The sequence below is a fragment of the Cololabis saira genome, chromosome 23 (genome assembly GCF_033807715.1).
Source record: "Cololabis saira isolate AMF1-May2022 chromosome 23, fColSai1.1, whole genome shotgun sequence".
Classification (NCBI taxonomy): domain Eukaryota; kingdom Metazoa; phylum Chordata; class Actinopteri; order Beloniformes; family Belonidae; genus Cololabis; species Cololabis saira.
In genome coordinates, this window is record NC_084609.1 from 20,384,800 (window position 1) to 20,397,364 (window position 12,565).

The following is a 12,565-nucleotide window of genomic DNA, read 5'->3' on the forward strand; positions in this document are numbered from 1 at the left end:
TAGCATCCTCTTCTAAATAGAAAGCAAAAAACAATTAAAAAGCATCCGCCTCGCATGGAAGACTGGGAGAATGACAACATCTGCTCTCTCAGAAACCTACCAATAGTCAAGCTCCTGCTATAATTCGTTCGCCCATTTTCCAATTCATCAATCTTCATCCATTCACGCTAATTTAATGTGTCCTGATGCTGTAATGAAAACAGCCGTCCAAACATGTTCAGCTGCGAGCCAAAGGGCACAGGGAGAGTGTTTACGCTCCTCCCACCCCCGAGCCCACCATCATCGCTGCAGGGTGCAATTAACCCAAAGTCTACAGAAGGATCTGTGATGGTGATTTCATTCACTCGGTCCACGGAGGTCCCAGCATTACAAGCAGAGGCCTTAAAGATCCAGACTGACACAAACCCGGGATGATTCTGCTGCACACTCAGTTTTGTCATCATGCTTTCTCAGATTTTTGCTGTGCTTTGTCCTGTTGTTGCCTGTCACTAACATGCACAACTGAATCTTTTTTTTTGACGACTGCTTATGTAGGGAATAAGCCTCAAATCAAAAATGGGGCCTAACTAAACAAAAGACGCTACATTTAAGCGATTCCCCCTGATAATTCACACGTTTTCCAGTGTGAGAGGTCCTTTTATTCTTGAACAATGTTCTTGTTGTTGATTTAACGTGTAAGGTTACGCAAGGCTGGAGTAAAAGACAACAATTGATGAATGAGAAAAAAAATTTGAATAGTGAAAATATTTTTCTTGGTTTTGCATGACAGCATATATTAGTCTCAAAAGTGATTACCAAATGAAAAACTATATTGCAACCCTGTCACTTTGTTTTGGGTCTGGAAATGCCATGCAGGGAACGTTCATATCTGCAAAGGACATCACAGACCTGGATCAGAATAACATTATCCACCTTATACATCATTATCTCCACCTAATGCTACATCAGGCACCAGTTTCTGCAGGAAGTGGGTAGAACAGAGCTATATGGCAGATTTTAAAAGTGGCTCCTTTAAGGAGATGGAGCCTAGTTAAGTGTTTGACTCCACCCCTTAAAACTGGCAGCTAATTACAGGAATGTAAAGCTATTTCTAAAAAATGATCAGTCGTTGTGTATTTTGACTAGTATAAATCAATATGTTGCAACAATAAATTGCTAAATATGTCACTATTACATTGAGGTAGAAAAGACCAATGAATATCCATCCAACCTTTCAAAAACTTCAAAACAACAACGTTTCATTTAAACAGGATAAGTCAATTAGGGCTATTGCAACAACAACTTAAAAGTTAGGGTAACCAATTCTACGCAACACTTTTTAATCACATTCAGTAGGCTGTTTATCTCATAAACCACTTGCTAGCTGCCCATCTCTTTAGTACACTTAAAATAAACAAATAAAGTGAAGGGATGGGGAGGGAGTGGCTAACTCTGCATGTTTTGTTTATGTTTGATTTCAATTTTCAACAGACTTGACATCATCCAGAAATGTCTTACCCTATAAAGGTTTTCAAATGTATATTTGAATAACTGAAATCTTGCTGACAGTAAACCAGCTAATCACATCAGTATTGGCTCTGGATTGGGACATCTACGACAATGTCAAACTTAAATCACATGTATATGTATAAGGGAGATGAGTTCAACACTAATCCCAGAACAGCCTGAAGTCGATATCACGCGTCCTCCCCACCTCAGGATTATGCCATCACTTACAGGAACAGTGGACCGAAGGAGAATGCACCTAGACGACCATAAGCTCCATCACCCGGCCTCTCGTCTAATGAGCCGTGGCTAAACAGGAGAGCAGGAAGAGCGACGGTGACATCACATCTGCCTTGAGTAATGGCTCTGCGCTGACAGTCTGGGGGAGTTGTCACACCAGACTGAAGCGGTGTCGTCTGATGGCTCACCAGGAAAAAAAACAACCTCTGCAGTTAGGGTTAGCAGTGATTGCTAGGGATTGTTAACCCATTTTATTTTTTCTAAATGAAAAGAGATAAAATGACCCCTTGTCCTGCATGTTGTTAATTGATTAACAAAAGACTAATTGAAATAAATGGGGGTTTTTAACAGACCCGATGTTCAATATGATTCTTCCCTGAGGTGAGAACTGAGGTGGTAGTGTGTAGTTGCTGCTATTTCCCAATTTTTTTTTACAGGACTGTGCAAAAATGATGTGAGCTGAATTACCTGGGAGTTAGCGGAGGGGACAAGGGTGCAGGAAGAAACTATTAAGCCTTGGTGCAAATGATAAGACTTGGTTTCAAATTTCAAATTCTATTATTGGTGCACTATTTCTTTAAGATATTAAACCAACTCAACACTGTGCAGAATGTTGTAACTGTTTCTTAAGTTAATGAAAAACCGGCATGATATGTTATTTAAATGCGCTGGAGCGATTTCCTTATGATCTTCCTGGACGAGTTCTGAATAACAGTTTGGAAACTGCTCTGTTACATCACCTCGGAGGCATCTCAGAAAGTATTTAGGTTTTTTAAACTCCAAACAGCGCTCAAGTATTTCAATAAAAAATGGGCATTCTTCAATGCTCAAACACAAATATAAATGTATTTTTTGTACATGAAATATGTATTTTAAAAGATCAATATTTAGCTACTCCTAATTTTCATAGGTTCAAAACTGACTTCAACTCTAACCCAGGTTTCAGGTCATCTTGTTTTCAGCTTAAGAGGTATACAATTGATTAAGGAGTAAATAAAAGAATTGAAAAAGCAGGCACACAGATTTCCATCTACCAATCAACCAAGCATATGCATCTATCCCCATGAGGGCGCGGCCCCTCCCCTCATTTGGCACAATTCAGTTCAAAAGGAGACATCCTCCAATCGTCTCTTTTCTGGCACGTGATTGGCAATAATGTGTCTGATTGATTTAGGAAGGTAGCAATAACAGATGGAAATGGGTAGAGGCCAAACATGGTGCTCACCACAGCACAGAGAAAATAAGAGATCCCAGCTTCACAATCTATCTGACCCAAAAGGTTTTTGAGCTGTGATTTAAGTAAAATGACACTATTGTGGTGTTTTATTAATACGAATGGGATCAAAATGACATTATATGGAACCTTCAATATAGATGCACCTTAAATACTGCCCATCCCCGGCGGATATTGCACCGTCTTCCTATTAAGAGACATAAAGGGTCTGGCATCTCATCTGTATCTGTCTGTGTGCTTCTAATAACTTGTGTGCAACCTCTGCACACACACCGCTGCAGAAAACCGAATTAAATGTTGACTAGAACTTGCAGAATTAGCCGGCTGGCATCAGTATTCTGGTGCAGCTTCACAGATCGTGACTTTCGGCTTCCTTTTCACCGAGTATCTGTGAATAAGAGGCCTGCAGAGTTTTTTCCATGCAGAATTAAAGTGACGCTCTCCATTGCTGGTTCGCATTGTTGCTTCAGAGCAAACATGGTGCATCATGTCATATTGTATTGTAGAGTGTTAAAACAACAACAGATGCTGATTGCAAAGATTAACACTCATGAAACAGCACATTCTTCCGTTCTTATTATCATTATCAATATGGTTCTCTCTTCACGGGGTATAATTAGTCAAAAGTACCTTCTGTCAAATTTTCCTAGACATTTTCCCCTGCTCTTGCTGGAATGAGGGTGAATTTGTTATTACTTAGGAAAGTAGAATACATGTTCCAGTGGGAATACAACCATACCTAAGGTCCGAACACACTGACAACTTGAGCAATAACAAGATGAGCATCAACACCTCTGGACAATGATGTTCTGTAATGCACCCTTTACATGTACTGTTATAAGCCGCAATATCAATGAACGGCTCTATTTTCATACTTAGGGCGCACAGTTGTGACTGGTAAATGAACTGCACTTCAATACTGCATTTACAACCTTGTTTAGGTTCTACAAAGATCTTCACATTACAATTCTCAGTCACCCATTTACACAAACACTCATGCAGCATCTCTACATACAGTCTGCAGCGCTTTGTTTCTACAGTAGCAGCCTGATGAAGATACTGGGAGGGGCTGTTTGGGGGCCCAAGGACACTTTGACATGTAGTGAAGGTTGAACCTGGAGGTCGAGCTGCCGACCTTCCAGTTGGAGGAAAACTCCTCCACCCACTGATCCACAATCCCTTCATGGTTACTAGTGAGAAAAACCCTCTACACTAGCTGTGATGAGGAAAAAGTGTTGCAAGTACTTTGTCTTGCATAAAAACATAGAACACAAAATGTTATTTCATTGCTGAAGTTAGTATTTCAAAAAAGAGAGAAAAAAAGGCACAACGTTAAAGATGTTTTCACAGCTAGTTCAACCGTGCTGCTCACAATCACGCCCCTTTCCCGATCTTATTTACATGAATCAAAGTTTGCATGACAATATGAAAATTCTCAAGCTTTGCTTTGACTGTTGCAGCTATAAAACCTTCTGGCATAAAACTATCTTCACAGGACGCTCCAGCACTAAAGGAGACAATAAACAAAGCACTAACGCTCTTTTCCTTAGCATTTGGAGAATTCTAACAGCTTTTATTACGACTGAACTTCTGGGTCATTTCATCAAATTAGAAATCCTCTGAAGCTAAAGAAATTGTTTAAAAAAAAAAATCTCCTGACCTGACTCCATGGACTTTGTGTAGTCAGGTGTGTATACAGTAAACAATATTATGGAGCAAATGTCACCATTCAACAAACACTGCAATAGCAACAGCACTTATCAATTATTTTTAGCATGCAGATGTCTCTCACGGCAACGCATGCAGTCACTTTCAAAGAGATGAACACTGCAACAGTAAATGACTGAGCAAGACTGGTGGCTTTTCATCATGTTGCTATGTTCTCCTAAATAGAGTGAAATTGCTTATGTGGTGTTCAGAATTCTGAAACTGTTTCATTTTCAAACCTTGAAATCAGTTGCCAAGTAAACCTTCCTCTACTCGCATCAACTGTATTTTTATCTCCCTCAGAATTAGACATCTAAATAATAGAAACAACCCCCTCAAGAGAGCACGCTGAATCTCATCACATGGAGGAATACATGCAGTGGCGTCAATTCAGTGGAAGCTAAGGTATGGCAAGGTTACGAGTCACAGAACTGAACTAGAGTATCAATCAACACGTCCAGCAAATACTCATCACAGAAGTCTGCCATGTAGCTGATCTGTGTGGTCAAGAAAATTGGAACTTGTTCAAATGCAGTCTCGCTCACTGTAAAAACTCAAAATCTTACCAGGAATATTTTTCTTATTTCTAGTTAAAATGTCAAATTTTTAGTCAAAAAATCTCATTACACTTAAAACAAGAGTAATTACCAGAAAAGTAACTTGTTATTTGACCATTTTCACCTGTTTCAAGTAAATTTTCACTTGAAATAAGTAGAAAAATCTGCCAGTGGAACAAGATTTATCTTCTCGTTACAAGCAAAAAAATCTTGTTCCACTGGCAGATTTTTCTACTTATTTTAAGTGAAATTCTACTTGAAACAGGTGAAAATGGTTGTTTTTGAGTCTTGTCTTAAATGTAATGAGATTTTTTTTGACTAAAAGTGAGACATTTTAACTAGAAATAAGACAAATATTCTTGTTAAGATTTTGAGTTTTTGCAGTGTAAAATAACTAGTGAAATCGATCATGTTGTTCTGATTTGCATTTGTAGTTATTCTATATGTATTAAGTAATAGAATAATCAATACAAAGAGACAGAGTAATTCCATAAATGCATTTGACAACATTTACATTTAACCCTTGAAGCAAAGGTGTAGCGGCTGCCATACCTTGCCATACCCAATTGACGCCCCTGAATACATGATCAGAGAATCCAGAAAAACCAGGCCAGTGTTGCACTCTCATCCGTGGGAGCAGGGCCGTGCTGGTTTAAGGCTGATTTATGGTTCCGCGTTACTCCAACGCAGAGCCTACGGCGTACGCTCTGCGTCGATTTAACGCAGAAGCATAAATCAGGCTTTAGTTTCCTCCCTTCCTTGGAGTCACCTGGATGGGCAGCTGGAGCAGAGGGGCCACATCTGGCAGAGACGGGCTCTGCGGGGCCTGCTTTGCCTGCACCGGCTGGTGGCACCAACCTCTGCACCACTGATGAGGGGAAAAAATGATCCATTCAATACAAAAGCGCGTCCTGTGCTCAGTGCTCTCCCTCCCTCAGGTTGCTCTGATGGCAGCTCTTCAAGATGCAGTGCCACAGACTGCAACGCTCTGTCTCTGATGCTCTGGATCCAGAATTGATACCAAAACAAACAAAAAAAAGCACCATCGACGTCTGCTACCTCCAATTTGTTCCGGCATTTGCACCTGACAAAATCTAGATGAGCATGATGAGATTCTACGGCAAATGAGGTGAAAACACTCACCGCAGCATCATTCTTATAATGAGACTCACAGGGGGAATGAATGCGGTTATCGTCTGAGCAGGAAAAATAAAATAAAATAAAATGAATGAAAAGCTGTTTTCATGCTCACCGTATTCTGCAACCCGGCTGCTGTTTCCTCCCCCCGTCCGTGTGTGTTGATGCTGCTGGAGTTGCTGGAGGGACCGGCTGGTGTCCGTCAGCTGCAACAGCGAGCTGCGCTCCTACATCCAAGACCAGCACTGCGAAGATCGTCTACACAGACAGGCTGAGCGCACACTCACCTGCAAAATCCATCCACAAATGGGTGCCTCCCCCCTAGATGCTTCATCTGGGTGGAAATAAATACAGCGACATTGAGGGCTACAGTCCCTTTTATAAATCCATAATGAGCTACAACTACAACCATGTGCCAACTCATTGAACTGTAATAGCACAACGATGCAGGTTATCATTTTTGTAGCTGTACCTGTATATATGCCTCTGGTGGTGGTGAAAAAAAAAATCATATACTCATCTTACCAAATAATATCTAAAATCTCAGAAGTTCACAGTTACAGACGTTGCCAGACTCATAGAGACAGCTGAACGGTAATTATGATTGATACCAAAAAAAATATTGGAGTGAGATGTCTTACTACCATCAAGATCTTTGAGGCATCCAATCTGGTGCAGAACTAAATAGCAAGTGCAGCGCCACCCTGTTAATGTGTGGCTGCAGAGGGAACTGCAGGCTGGTGACAAGTGAAACAAAGAATACCATTTCTTGTTCATCCAACACACTGTTTTATATACAGTAAATTTCTGAAATGATTAAGGTTTCTCTAATTCATTAATAAGCTTTATATGTTATTGGTTGGGAGCACACAAATATTAATAGTTGGGCTTTTTATATATTTTTTTAAATCATTTTTAAATGTAATTCATGGTTTAAAGATCCCATATTCTGCATATTTACAGGCCTCATATATGAATATTGTAGTTCTAACTAAAGATTTATGGATTTTTAATGTTTTGATGTAATTGCACTTTCTTTTCTCATACCGTGCATAGCTGTAAGTTGGATTTCAGCTCATGCCCCCTGGGAGGGTGCAATCTGATTTGATTCGTCAACAGTGAGGGTCAACAACTCAATAAGAGGTAAATCCTGGCTTGACATATCGCCATCAGTTCATCCTGCCTTCATCCGTGTCACAAAGGCCAAACCAGACTCATGAGGTGTGGCTTTGTCAAGACAGGTGTAAGTAATCCAGGTAAATAAAGCGTCCACAGATTTCTTCAAAAGACTATGAGATCAATCACAGATTCACTGATTCCAGAACAGATAAATTGTGTGTGCCATACTTCTCACCAAATGAGCAACATCTTTTGATGGAGGCTTATGAAGAAATTAAGCACATCATACTAAAGAAATGAAGCCCTGTTGCTATTATAAAAACACGACAAAGTGCATGACAAACAATAGCGAATCAACAAGTCAAGATTAAATATAAGAACATTTTGCAGACTGATGAGTATCTGGAAAACCTGTTGACTGCAAACTACAAATGACTTGTACTGTCTTAGAAGAAGCCTGCTCACATATTTCATCCCCATATTTATTTTACCCATTAAAAAGAAAGCTGATGTGTCTGGCACGGGGGTTGGCCCGCCATCCCCAGAATCCACGCCAGCAGAAGAGCTCGCCCTTGATATAAATACAGGGAGGCCTGTTTTAGAGGGGATCCACCCCCCCCCCATGCAACATAATCACATTTCTGTAGTATATGGGCTGACTGACTGGCCAACATGAATCCAGTGATTATTATCAAACGCATATAGACTATTGTCACCTGTCCACAGTAGGTTAATATGAGTTTGGTTCATGGTGGAATGACTGAAATAAATTCATCAATTAAAAACAATTCAAAGTGGGCGGGGAAGGTTATGAAGATGTATATTCTTTTAATGCCAAATACACTCTTTCCTCCAGTGACCACTGAGGGCTGGTGAGTTAATCTCCTTCGAACTTCCCTGTTAAAATCCAGAAATAAACATATCTAAAGCCTGCTTTAAAATACTTTTGGTTTCCATTACGAGATTTCACATCAGTGACTATTTTTTTTCCTTTTAATACAAAATTAGGTAAAGATATTTAAAGCATCAAATTTGTCCATAATCAGACGTGTTGTCTTTTCATTGATGATGAGCATAGCAGAGCAGTCATAGTTTTTGCTAGCGCTTAGCACTGCCTTGACATCTCAGCGTGGCCTCTGAGCTGTAAATAAAGACCTAACAGCGTGTAGTTATATTTTCTGTAGAGAAAATGTTCTGTTGTTTTAATTGTTTCAACAAATTGAAAACTTCTGACCAGAAACTTGGAAAGTCCAACTTCCGAGTACAAATTAATGTAATATGGTTACACTAATGATCTCTTTCTGTCTGGCGTTTCCATGGATGTCTGCCACATTGAACAAATCAGAATGTTTCCAGTTTTAGATTTGAGACGCAGGTGTTTTTCTGACACCGAAGTGGACAGGTGGCCCACGCAGACAAAAACAAAGCAGTGCCGTTGTCAAACACTCCACTGCACATTACTCTCTCATCAATGGCCCAGCCGTCTGACACGTTTCAGAGAGCAGACTGTTCCTCCAACATGACAGCCGTGTGAGAACACCTCTCACCTATCCCACATCCATCAATTCCAGTCACTAAGAATGTCTTACATGCATTAAGATTCTGTCATCGACACAGCATCCATCAATACAAGTTATGTCCGAGCTGCCTCTCTCAAAGTCCAGAGAGAACGCTAGACTATCTTAAAATGGGAAAAGAATGAAGCCAGTGAGCTTGGCTTTATTGTTGCGGCTTCCTCATGTGTATCTCCCCTTAAGGCACTTTTTTGGAGTGTAAAAAGGTTGCGCATTTTCCACATGAAAAGTGCACGAAGCTACACTCATCCAGTCCGAGGGGCATTTGTCTTCATCACTGAGCAATGTGCCTCTGATACTAGTAATGGTGACAAGTCCTGGGGAAAGGATTCATACACAATAAAGATGAGTTATAGCTGTGAAACTCTACGTAGAAAATACAGCTTGACACAAAAAAAAGACACGTTGCTATGTCAGTATAGGGATGCAAGACTCGACAAGATCTCCGAAAGTTCGGCTCCAACTCTGATCACCGGGGGCGTATTCAGCACTTTCTTTTTAAACATCTCACTGCTGCAAGAGGCTGTATAGAAACTGAAACTTTCTTGGCATATATAGGGTTTGTTTGTGTATGTAAGTCTTTCTTGACACCAACCCACTGGCAGAGATCTGCACAGAGCCAAATCACCATGTTGGCTGCTATGTCGTATCTGCTCAAGGAGAAGACGTCATTGTCCACTGACAGACACCGTCATGGAAAAAGGAAATGCACCCTTTTTCACTGCCAGTTCTTAAAATTTAGGTAAATAAAACTTTTTAAATTAGCCATATTAAGCCAAGCAGAAGCGTTGGAAGGAAAAAGATCAGTTTACGTACGGTTCCTCTAAGTTTCTTGCCACATCATTTCAACCAAATTGAGTTCTGGATCACCCTCTTGATTATTTTCATTTTCAGACATAACTGGCGCACTTCGGGGTCATTGGCTTCTTTCACACCCAGTTTGGACAGAAGATTTAACTTTCACACAGAAGGCTTTGTATTTGACTCTAGAATACTTTGATATGATATACAAAGGAATTCATGTTTGATTCAATGACTCCAAGTGCCAGGAAAATAAGTCCAGATCATCAGTTCATGTGAGTTGATTGAGCGAATGTACTGTTTTAATTTATTTTATGGATATAACTTTGAAAATATAGACTCTGATGACATTGTTCTTTTTAGAGAGAGGAAACCTTCTCCTGATGTCGTTCCTCCTTGGCATTGTGTTAGACTCACTGTGTGAACAGCTGTTCGTCGCATTTTTCTGATGAATTCGCAACCTGTCCAGGATTCACCGTTGGGACAAATCGGACCAAGTGAAATTAAAAAAGAACTCACTTGCAAGACTAAACACTCACCGGTTCTTCAGTTTCTTCATTCTACACTTTCTGATTCTGCTCCAGAGCCTCTCAGCGTAGCTGTGTGCTTTATAGCCAGTTCATCCAAGCTAAGATAATAAAAGTAAGACATTGTCTTTTTACCAATCACCAGACATGTGCTTCCCTAATCTTATTGCCGACACAACAGCCATGCTCACTTGGTCTGATGAACGCTGACGGGAACCAGGTCGTGTCTCACATCTTCCTCTCTCTGATGGGACTGACCTTCATCACTCTATTTATCCTGGAATGACCCGGCGAGGAAGAGAGGGATGATCAAGAAGAAAACATCCATAAAGTGCCCTATTCTTGCAGTCCTATTCGTGCCTCATGGCCACGTCAGACCCCAGAGGGAGAGTTGTAGGCTCACTTGCATGACTGGAGCTGGTGCCGACTCATAGATGGTGATCACATGTTTCCGTGGCTCTCGTGTGAGCGTGTCGCTGGCCGATGCCCACGGGGCAAAGTTGTGATCCCACTTCACATCGCAAAAAGAAAGCGCAGTCACAATAAAAAGAAGGTGACTTGACGTGTACTAACATCTGATCTCATGCTCTGTTTGAATAAACAGATCATGATAAACATTTGACTGACAAAAGAGATGAGCTGACTAAGAGAGCTTGAAATCAGACAAAAATGTTATCTTTTGTGTGTGTGTGTAATACAATCCTCCATGACATTTAAAAAAAAAAAAAACCCTCAAAGCAGCAAAATAAAGCAGGCTGATTGTGTAACACGTTTCTGCCAGACCAGGGATTGTTTTAGGAAAGCGTGGGTACACATACATTGAGAGTATTGTAAATAAGACAGGAATACGACAGTTGCTAGGGAACAGCATAGGGCACACAATCCAGTCCTGCTTGAGGAGGAGAAGAGACTAAAAGCTCCTGCCACAATGAAGAACTATATATACATATATACATTATATATATATATATATATATATATATATATATATATATATATATATATATATATATATATATATATATATATATATATATACATACATACATACATACATACATACATACATACATACATACATACATACATACATACATACATACATACATACATACATACATACATACATACATACATACATACATACATACATACATACATACATACATACATACATACATACATATATATATATATATATATGCATATAATTATTATATATATATATATATATATATATATATATATATATATTATATATGAATGACCTGGGAATGGTGCCATGCCAAAGAAATAAAAAGCCAGATGAAAACACAAATTGAAACCGTTTTCAACCATAGGTCTATTATTAAATGGTAAGAGTGCACTTTTTCTTTTTTAAGGGACCAAAATGATGTGTATGAAAGTAGTTTTGTGTGATAACAGAATAAACATTTGCAGCACTAGGTACAATCAAGTTACATTAAAATAAATTGCTTTTTTATCACTGACTTTCAAGTATCATTCCACTTAAGTGATGGAGTGGATAGGATCACGGCCGACAAACCAAGATGGAGAAATATGAAAAGTGCATAAAAAGAACTGTTTACACAGGAATTTCAATCCAGTCGCTGCTATCCCGTCGTAAATTGGTACAAGTCAACAGATTCAAAAGGCAGCGTTCTCCAGGCTTCTGCTTCCACCAAACTGGATCAGTACTTCGATATTAATGATAAAATAGTTAATTGTTTGTGGGAGAGGCTTTGAACCTACTTTCTTTTGTGCTTTACTTCTGAAATGTTCCTTTAACTGGTTGAAAATAAGGACTCCAAGACAAAAATGATGCTTGACAAGACCAACTTCCGCTGTTTGGAGTGTCGAGATCATTTTGAACACGTATTTCTGGATATTAAGAAAATCATTTTCGAAAGATGAAAGAGGCTCAAGGTACTTTGTACACAATCAGTTTGCAGCCAGTTTTGAGGTATTCAGCTCTAGACATATCAATGTTTCACTCAAATATTAAATCCAAGTTGTGATAAGATGGTTGAGTAAAGTACACTTTTAAATTTCCAATCATCCTGCTTTTTTTAATCATGTTGTCAGTATAATAAATTGTAGGGGCATACATTTCTGTCATCTAAGGCCGAACACCATCACTTACAGATGCCTTCTCACTTTTCCAAACTGATTTTTCCACAGAGA

General features: G+C 39.5%; 1 protein-coding gene across 14 annotated transcripts in view; it reads right to left on the reverse strand.

Moving 5' to 3' along the window:
• The window catches only part of nrcama (neuronal cell adhesion molecule a), an 88,723-nt gene extending 82,115 nt beyond the window's left edge, over nt 1-6,608 (reverse strand). For all 14 annotated transcript variants that reach the window (XM_061715009.1, XM_061715014.1, XM_061715010.1 and 11 more), the window contains exon 1: nt 6,476-6,608. The gene's annotated coding sequence lies outside the window, so the exon portion shown is untranslated. The remainder of the gene's footprint in view (nt 1-6,475) is intronic.
• Between the last annotated feature and the right edge of the window lie 5,957 nt (nt 6,609-12,565).